A 10459-nucleotide genomic window follows, 5' to 3' on the forward strand; every position below is an offset into this window, starting at 1 on the left:
TCACTGCCTGCTGTACCTGCATGCTTACTTTGAGTGACTGATGTACAAGCACACCCAGGTCTCGTTGCACCTCCCCTTCTCCTAATCTGACACCATTCAGATAATAATCTGCCTTCCTGTTCTTGCCACCAAAGTGGATAACCACACATTTACCCACATTATACTGCATCTGCCATGCTTCTGTCCACTCGCCCATCAAAGTCACTTGCAGCCTCATAGCATCCTCCTCGCAGCTCACACTGCCACCCAGCTTTGTGTCATCCGCAAACTTAGAGATGTTACATTTAATTCCCTCGTCTAAATCGTTAATATATATTGTAAATAACTGGGGTCCCAGCACTGAGCTCTAATTTTGCACACTAATCTCTTGTGTGGGACCATGTCAAAGGCTTTCTGAAAGTCCAGATACACCACATCCACTGGCTCTCCCTTATCCATTCTACTTGTTACATCCTCAAAACATTCCAGAAGATTAGTCAAGCTTGATTTCCCCTTCATAAATCCATGCTGACTTTGACCGATCCCGTCACTGCTTTCCAAATGTGTTGCTATAACATCTTTAATAATCGACTCCAGCATCTTCCCCACTACCGATGTCAGGCTAACTGGTCTATAATTCCCTGTTTTCTCTCTCTCCCTCCTTTCTTAAGAAGTAGAGTTACATTGGCTACCCTCCAGTCCACAGGAACTGATCCAGAGTCGAGAGAACATTGGAAAATGATCTCCAATGCATCCACGATTTCTAGGGTCACCTCCTTGAGTACTCTGGGATGCAGACCATCTGGCCCTGGGGATTTATCAGCCTTCAGTCCCAACAGTTTAACTAACACCATTTTCTGACTAATGTGGATTCCCTTCAGTTCCTCCCTCCCACTAGATCCTCAGTCCCCTAGTATTTCTGGGAGATTGTTTGTGTCTTCCTTAGTGAAGACAGAACCAAAGTACTCGTTTAACTGTTCTGCCATTTCCTCGTTTCCCATTATAAATTCACCTGTCTCTGACTGTAAGGGACCTACATTCGTCTTCACTAATCCTTTCCTCTTTACATACCTAAATAAAAGTTTACAGTCAGTTTTTATATTCCCCTCGAGCTTTCTTTCACATTCCAGGAAATCCTCCTCCTCCTCAGGTACACAAAAATGCTGGAGAAACTCAGCGGGTGCAGCAGCATCTATGGAACGAAGGAAATAGGCAACGTTTCGGCCCGAAACGTTGCCTCTTTCCTTTGCTCCATAGATGCTGCTGCACCCGCTGAGTTTCTCCAGCATTTTTGTGTACCTTCGATTTTCCAGCATCTGCAGTTCCTTCTTAAACACAATCCTCCTCCTCAGCATTGATAGCAATTTGGTTGGCCCAATCTATATGTAGATTAAAGTCACCCATGATAACCGCTGTACCTTTGCTACACACTTCCCTAATTTCCTGCTTGATGCTATACCTAACCTCCCTACAACTGTTTGGTGGTCTGTATACAACTCCAACAAGCGATTTCTGCCCTTGGCTATTTCGCTGTTCTACCCATTCTGATTCTACAGCATCCAAGCGAATGTCTCTCCTTGCTATTGCACGAATCTCCTCTTTAACCAGCAATGCCACCCCACCTCCTCTTGCTTTCTGTCTATCCTTCCTGAATATTGAATACCCCTGCATGTTTAGCTCCCAGCCTTGGTCACCCTGGAGCCATGTCTCCGTAATTCCAACTATATCATATCCCTTAACTACTAACTGCGCATTCAATTCATCCACCTTATTTCGAATGCTCCTCGCATTAAGACACAAAGCTTTCAGGTTAGTTTTTCTTATCTCCCTTGTATATTTTGCTTCTATGGCCCTCTGCCTGCTTGCATTGGGTCCCATCCCATCGCCCTGTTTGTTTAAACGTGAACTTTAGTACACGCTCTTCAAACAGAGGGTGTGTCTGTGCAGTGACACAAAGGGTCTGAGCAAAGTTCATGCTCCGCTCTATGACCTTTGGGTCTGAGATAAACAGGACACATGTAGCTGAGATGGTGGAGTCAGGGACAGGACTGTTTCACCCATAGCAAATGGAACTAAAACCACCAAATATAACATTGTCTCCAGATTCACTCTCAACCATTCCCCTGAGCTGAAGTTATCCACCCCGGGAAAAGTCCATTGAACAGACGGCTAGATCTTGTTAAAGCATTTACAGTGAAATATGAAGAAATAAATGCAACTGCACTCAGAGTAGACTTTGAGGTCATTAAGATAAGCCTTTGATAATTCACATTGTCATGTGCATGTGAGCCTCAGCAGTCGTACCGTACTCGATCGGGGCGCAGTCGTACCTTTGTGTTTCATAAAAAAACAAAATAGCAAAACCTGGACAAATACAATATCTTGTGGGTTTGCTATTACTGGTATAACTTCACAGTTAATGTGCGGCGATCACACTGAAACCAATGATGTTGGAGATTCATTTTATCATCATATAGATTAGTTCTGTAGACTTTACACCTATTAAACTGCCAGCTCGTTCACCAATGATGCATTTTCCCGTCATGACTGATTTTCTGGGAATGTGGGAATAAAGACTCTTAACTTCCCTCACTGACGGACAGAGAGAGAGAGAGGGGGAGAGACAGTGGGAGAGACAAACAAATGGAGAGAGAGAAGGGTGGAGGGGAGAAAGAGAGATGGAGGGAAAATGAGAAAGAAAGAGAGAAAGAGAGAGATGTCAGAGGTGTGTGGGTGTCCACTGGCCTTGTGAACATGACAGCGGTGTCGCTCACATTCCCCACACTGGGGAGGAGGGTGGTACAGGCCTAGCCCTCTCCTCTGGCCCACTGCCAGTGAGCCCAGGCAGCAGCCTCTCATGGGGGCAGGGTCAAAGCTGCCTCTTCCAAGGACAAAACTCATCGCAGCTTTCACGGTCACAGGCCCATGGAACAAAAGCAAACTCAGCTTGCACCGCGAGTTCTCCACATCGATGCAGCAAGATGCATTCCGTGCAAGTGCTGCAATTTTACACAGAGGGTGGTGGGTGCCTGGAACACACTGACAGGGGCAGTGGTGGAGGCAGGTGCGATAGTGGCATTTAAGAGGCTTTTAGGTAGGTGCATGGATATGGAGGGAATGGAGGGATCTGGATCACATGCAGGCAGAGGAGATTAGTTTAACCTGGCATCATGTTCAGCACAGACATAGTGGGCCGAAGGGCCTGTGCCTCTGCTGGGCTGTTCTATGTAATAAATCCCATTCAGAGGCAGAAACAAAGGAGAGGTGGGGCAGGAGTTATCCAATCTCTAATCGAAGAGGTGTTTACCTTCACTCTCAAACCTACCAACGATTCATTTCCCTGTTCAGCCAGTCTTACCTGATACACTCAGCTGGATGTACAATCTCTCGAGGATCGAGTCATGTAACAAATATAACAGTCAACAATGAAGGCAAACAACATTCCAGCCTGTTGCGAACCGATAAAAGTAAATAGAACTGCCGGATAAAGAATGCAGGGAGGAGGCAGAAAATGTACGGTAAGTCCAAAAGTATAGAAGCAGGGAGGTTCTACTGCAGTTGTACAGGGTCTTGGTGAGACCACACCTGGAGTATTGCGTACAGTTTTGGTCTCCTAATCTGAGGAAGGACATTCTTGCCATAGAAGGAGTACAGGGAAGGTTCACCAGACTGATTCCTGGGATGGCAGGACTTTCATATGAAGAAAGACTGGATAGACTCGGCTTGTACACGCTAGAATTTAGAAGATTGAGGGGGGATCTTATAGAAACTTACAAAATTCTTAAGGGGTTGGACAGTCTAGATGCAGGAAGATTATTCCTGATGTTGGGGAAGTCCAGAACAAGGGGTCACAGTTTAAAGATAAGAGTGAAGTATTTTAGGACCGAGATGAGAAAATCATTTTTTACCCAGAGAGTGGTGAATCTGTGGAATTCTCTGCCACAGAAGGTAGTTGAGGCCAGTTCATTGGCTATATTTAAGAGGGAGTTAGATGTGGCCCTTGTGGCTAAAGGGATCAGGGGGTATTGAGAGAAGGCAGGTACAGGATACTGAGTTGGATGATCAGCCATGATCATATTGAATGGCGGTGCAGGCTCGAAGGGCAAATGGCCTACTCCTGCACCTATTTTCTATGTTTCTATGTTTCTATTATTTTTAAACGCATTGCCTGTGTGGGCATATGGAGATCGAACAGTGATTTAATTCCCAGTTTAGGACTGATTCATGAAAGAATCTTTGTGAAGTTGATAGAAAATGAAGTTGGGACATTATGTTCCAGTTTTTAGTTTTAGTTTTATAAAGATACAGCGCAGAAACAGCCCATCGAGTCAACCAGCACCAATCAGCGATTCCCGCACAGTAACACTATCTTACACACTAGGGACAATTTACATATATACCAAGCCAATTACAGTAACCTACAAACCCGTACGTCTTTGGAGTGCGGGAGGAAACTCCACCCCCCGGACACTTATTATCACTTATCATTATTTATTCAAATCATTTGCTATGTCGCTCTTCCAGGGAGATGCTAAATGCATTTCGTTGTCTCTGTACTGTACACTGACAATGACAATTAAAATTGAATCTTGAATCTTGAATCTTGAAAGCAAAGATCTCGGAGAAAATCCATGCGGTCATGGGGAGAACGTACAAACGCCGTACAGACAGCACCCGTAGTCGGGATCAAATTCGGGTCTCTGGCGATGTAAGCACTGTAAGGCAGCAACTCTACCGCTGCACCACTTGTGCTGCCCCATTTGTACAAGATGTTGGTTTGGCCGCACTTGGGGTATTGTGTTCAGTTTTAGGCACCCTTCTATAGGAAGAATGTTGTTAAACTGGAAAGAGTGCAGAGAAGATTTATACGGATGTTTCTAGGACTCGCGCTCCTGAGCTACAGGGAGAGGTTGAGCAGGCTCGGTCTTTATTCCTTGGAGTGCAGGAGGATGAGGGGTGATCTTATAGAGGTGTATAAAATCATGAGGGGCAGATTGGAAAGACTAGGTTTGTATTCACTGGAGTTTAGAAGGATGAGGGGATATCTTATAGAAACATATAAAATTATAAAATGACTGGACAAGCTAGATGCAGGAAAAATGGTCCCAATGTTGGGCGAGTCCAGAACCAGGAGCCACAGTCTTAGAATAAAGGGGAGGCCATTTAAGAATGAGGTGAGAAAAAACATTTTCACCCAGAGAGTTGTGAATTTGTGGAATTCCCTGCCACAGAGGGCAGTGGAGGCCAAATCACTGGATGGATTTAAGAGAGAGTTAGATAGAGCTCTAGGGGCTAGTGGAGTCAAGGGGTATGGGGAGAAGGCAGGCACGGGTTATTGATTGGGGACGATCAGCCATGATCACAATCAATGGCGGTGCTGGCTCTTCCTGCACCTATTTTCTATGTTTCTATGCATAGATAGGTGAATGCACAGAATCTTTTACACAGTTTAGGGGAGTCAAAAACCAGAGGACATAGGTCTAAGGGGAGTGAGATTTATTAGGAACCTGAGGGGCAACATTTTCACTCAGATGGGTGTGGGTGTATGGAAGGAGCTGCCAGAGGAGGTAGTTGAGGCAATTAGTATTGTAACGTTTGAAAGACATTTCTACGGGTACATGGATAGGAACGCAGGCAGGTGGGACTAGTACAGATGGAGCATTTTGGTCGGCATGGACTAGTTGGGCCGAAGCCTGTTTCTGGGCTGTATGACTCAATGCCACCAAATCAAACTGGTGTGTGATACGCACAAGTTATTTTTCATAGTGATACTAATAATCTATGATCCTAATGGTTATATATCTGGCTCACCGACGGACCTTCAATGTCACGCCCGGGTAACCATTGGCACAGAGGTAGAGTTGCTGCCTTACAGCGCTTGCAGCGCCAGAGACCCGGGTTTGATCCCGACTACGGGTGCTGTCTGTACGGAGTTTGTACGTTCTCCCCGTGACCGCATGGGCTTTCTCCGAGATATCCCGCACTCCAAAGACGTACAATAGACAATAGGTGCAGGGGTAGGCCATTCGGCCCTTCGCGCTAGCACTGCCATTCACTGTGATCATGGCTGATCATCCACAATCAGTACCCCGTTCCTGCCTTCTCCCCATATCCCCTGATTCCGCTATCTTCAAGAGCCCTATCTAGCTCTCTCTTGAAAGTATCCAGAGAACGGGCCTCCACCGCCCTCTGAGGCAGAGAATTCCACAGACTCACAACACTTTGTGTGAAAAAATGTTTCCTCATCTCCGTTCTAAATGGCTTACCCCTTATTCTTAAACTGTGGCCCCTGGTTCTGGACTCCCCCAACATCGGGAAGTGGGTTCCTGCCTCTAGCATGTCCAGACCCTAAATAATCTTATATGTTGCAATAAGATCTCCTCTCATCCTTCTAAATTCCAGTGTATACAAGCCCAGCCGCTCCATTCTCTCAGCATATGAGAGTCCCGCCATCCTGGGAATTAACCTTGTGAACCTACGCTGCACTCCATCAATAGCAAGAATGTCCTTCCTCAAATTAGGGGAACAAAACTGCACACAATACTCCAGGTGTGGTCTCACTAGGACCCTATACAATTGCAAAAGGACCTCTTTGCTCCTATACTCAACTCCTTTTGTTATGAAGGCCAACATGCCATTCGCTTTCTTCACTGTTTGCTGTACCTGCATGCTTACTTTCATTGACTGATGAACAAGGATGCCCAGATCCCATTGTACTTCCCCTTTCCCCAACTTGACACCATTTAGATAATAATCTGCTTTCCTGTTTTTGCTACCAAAGTGGATAACCTCACATTTATCCACATTAAACTTCATCTACCATGCATCTGCCCACTCCCGCAACCTGTCCAAGTCACCCTGCATTCTCATAGCATCCTCCTCACAGTTCACACTGTCACCCAGCTTTGTGTCATCTGCAAATTTGCTAATGTTACTTGTAATCCCTTCATCTAAATCATTAATATATATTGTAAATAGCTGCGGTCCCAGCACCGGGCCTTGCGGTACCCCCATAATCTCTGCCTGTCATTCAGAAAGGGACCAGTTAATCCCTATTCTTTGTTTCCTGTCTGCCAACCAATTTTCTATCCATGTCAGCACTCTACCCCCAATACCATGTGCCCTAATTTTGCCCACTAATCTCCTATGTGGGACCTTATCAAATGCTTTCTGAAAGTCCAGGTACACTACATCCACTTGCTCTCCCTTGTCCATTTTCCTAGTTACATACTCAAAAAATTCCAGATTAGTCAAGCATGATTTCCCCTTCGTAAATCCATGCTGCCATGGACCAATCCTGTTACTGCTATCCAAATGTGCCGCTATTTCATCTTTTATAATTGACTCCAGCATCTTCCCCACCACCGATGTCAGGCTAACTGGTCGAAAATTCCCTGTTTTTTCTCTCCTGCCTTTCTTAAAAAGTGGGATAACATTAGCTCCCCTCCAATCCACAGGAACTGATCCTGAATCTATAGAACATTGAGAAATGATCAGCAATGTGTCCACGATTTCTAGAGCCACTTCCTTAAGTACCCTGGGATGCAGACAATCAGGCCCTGGGGATTTATCAGCCTTCGGTCCCATCAGTCTACCCAACACCATTTCCTGCCTAATGTGGATTTCCTTCAGTTCCTCCGTCACCCCAGATCCTGTGGCCACTAGTATATCAGGAAGATTGTTTGTGTCTTCCTTAGTGAAGACAGATCCAAAGTACCTGTTCAACTCATCTGCCATTTCCTTGTTTCCCATAATAAATTCACCCTTTTCAAGGGTCCAACATTGGTCTTAACTATTTTTTTCCTCTTCACATACCTAAAGAAGCTTTTACTATTCTCCTTCATATTCTTCGCTAGCATACCCTCGTACCTCATCTTTTCTCCCCGTATTGTCTTTTTAGTTATCTTCTTTAAGCGTTACCCAAACCTCCTGCTTCCCGCTCATCTTTGCTACGTTGTGCTTCTTCTCATTTATTTTTATACTGTCCCTGACTTCCCTTGTCAGCCACGGTCGCCCCTTACTCCCCTTGGAATCTTTCTTCCCCTTTGGAATGAACTGATCCTGCGCCTTCTGTATTATTCCCAGAAATACCTGCCATTGTTGTTCCACTGTCATCCCTGCTAGTGTATCTTTCCAGTCAACTTTAGCCAGCTCCTCCCGCATGGCTCCATAGTCCCCTTTGTTCAACTGTAACACTGACACTTCCAATTTACCCTTCTCCCTCTCAAATTGTATATTAAAACTTATCATATCATGGTCACTACATCCTAATGGCTCCTTAACCTCAAGTTCTCTTATCAAATCCAATTCATTACACTAAATCCAGAATTGCCTTCTCCCTGGTAGGCTCCAGTACAAGTTGCTCTAAGAATCCATAATGGAGGCACTCCACAAACTCCCTTTCTTGGGGTCCAGCACCAACCTGATGTTCCCAGTCTACGTGCATGTTGAAATCTCCCATAACAACCATAGTATTAACTTTACGACATGTCAATTTGCACCCTATATCCAGGCTACTGTTTGGGGGCCTGTAGATAAGTCCCATTAGGGTATTTTTACCCTTACAATTCCTTAGTTCTATCCATACTGACTCCACATCTCCTGTTTCAATGTCACCCCTTGCAAGGGACTGAATTTCATTCCTCACCAACAGAGCTACCCCACCCCCTCTGCCCACCTGTCTGTCTTTTCGATAGGACATATATCCTTGAATATTCAGTTCCCAGTCCTGGCCCGCTTACAGCCATGTCTCTGTAATTCCCACAACATCATACTTGCCAATTTCTAACTGAGCCACAACCTCATCCACTTTATTTCTTATACTTACCTTTTCAGGAGACCATTTAATTAGTTTAATTGTTAATTTCTAACAATTGGCAGCCACACTGAAATACTGCTTTAGAGAGCTATCGTTAATGGCTAACCTCAATGTGTACACACTGGGCAGATTACAGATGACCAGGAAATGTTTGGAATCTGCAGTAGTGGCAGGCGGTGAGTGTGCGTGGGTGTGTGTGACTGGATAAGTGTGAGTGTGAGTCTGGATGTGATTGGGGTGTGCGTGTGCATGGAATGTGAGTGTGTCTGGATGTGAGGGTGAGTCAAAGGTCAAAGTCAAAAGGTCAAAAACTTTATTTGCCATTTGTGCTTACACACATAGGAACTCTTGTGCGGTTGTTCAGAGAGTCAAGTCAAATTAAAAATTAAAAAGACACACAGAAGACACATAATCTATAAAAACATATACTACTCTAGAAATAAAAAAAGAAAGTGCCTAAAACCCTATATAAAGGGGAAAGTGAGAGCATTGTAACTTGCACAAACCCTATATCAGGACATCAGTTCATTTTGTTTTGGCCAAGAGTCTCACTGTTGCAGGGAAGAAGCTCTTAAAAAAGCGTGTTCTGTTTGTGGCGATGCTGTCTGCTCGTCTGTGCCTGAGGTTGTATGTGCAGTTTTTGTGTTTGAGCAGGGAGTGAGCTGGATGTAGTGTGTCTCTGATGATTCTCTCTGCTCTTTTTTGACAGCACTGTGTGTAGATTGTGTCCATGGAGGGGAGTTCCGTTCTGATAATCCTCTCTGCAGTCTTTATGACTCTTTGCAGAGCCTTCCTCTCTGTCTGTGTGGTGTTTCCATACCACATCGTGATGCCTGTGGTGAGGATGCTCTCTATCAGTCCTTTGTAGACCTGGGTGAGAGGGCGACAGTGCAGACCAGCTTTTCTGAGCAGCCTGATGAAGTACAGTCTCTGCTGGGCTTTTTTCACTGTGGCTGCAGTGTTCAAAGTCCAGTTCAGATCTGATGTTACTTGTAATCCCAGGTATCTGTAACTGTCAGCCCTCTCCACCACAGTCCCCTTGATGATAAGGGGCTGCAGGGGGGGGGGTGGATTTTTTCTGGTCCATTATTATTTCTCTTGTCTTGTCTGTGTTGAGGCTTAGGTCGTTCACCTCACCATAGGCAAGAATGTCGTTCACCAGTGTGGGTGCGAGTGTGAGTATGGGTGTAGGCGCAAGTGGGTATGGGTGTGAGTATGTGTGGGTGTGTGTGTGTGCATAGATGCCTGTACATAGATGCATAGACAATAGGTGCAGGAGTAGGCCATTCGACCTTTCGAGCCAGCACCGCCATTCATTGTGATCATGGCTGATCATCCCCAGTCAGTACCCTGTTCCTGCCTTCTCCCCATATCCCTTGACTCCACTAACCCTAGGAGTTCTCTCTTTTTGAATGCATCCAGTGAATCGGAGAATTCCACAAATTCACAACTCTCTGGGTGAAAATATTTTTCCTCATCTCAGTTCTAAATGGCCTACCCCTCATTCTTAAACTGTGGCACTTGGTTCTGGACTCCCCCAAAATCGTGAACATGTTTCCTGCCTATAGCATGTACAATCCCTTAATAATTTTATATGTTTCTATAAGATTCCCTCTCATCCTTCTAAATTCCAGTGAATGCAAGCCCAGCCGTTCCATTACA

Source organism: Amblyraja radiata, chromosome 14, assembly GCF_010909765.2.
Source record: "Amblyraja radiata isolate CabotCenter1 chromosome 14, sAmbRad1.1.pri, whole genome shotgun sequence".
In the NCBI taxonomy this organism is placed as follows: Eukaryota; Metazoa; Chordata; class Chondrichthyes; order Rajiformes; family Rajidae; genus Amblyraja; species Amblyraja radiata.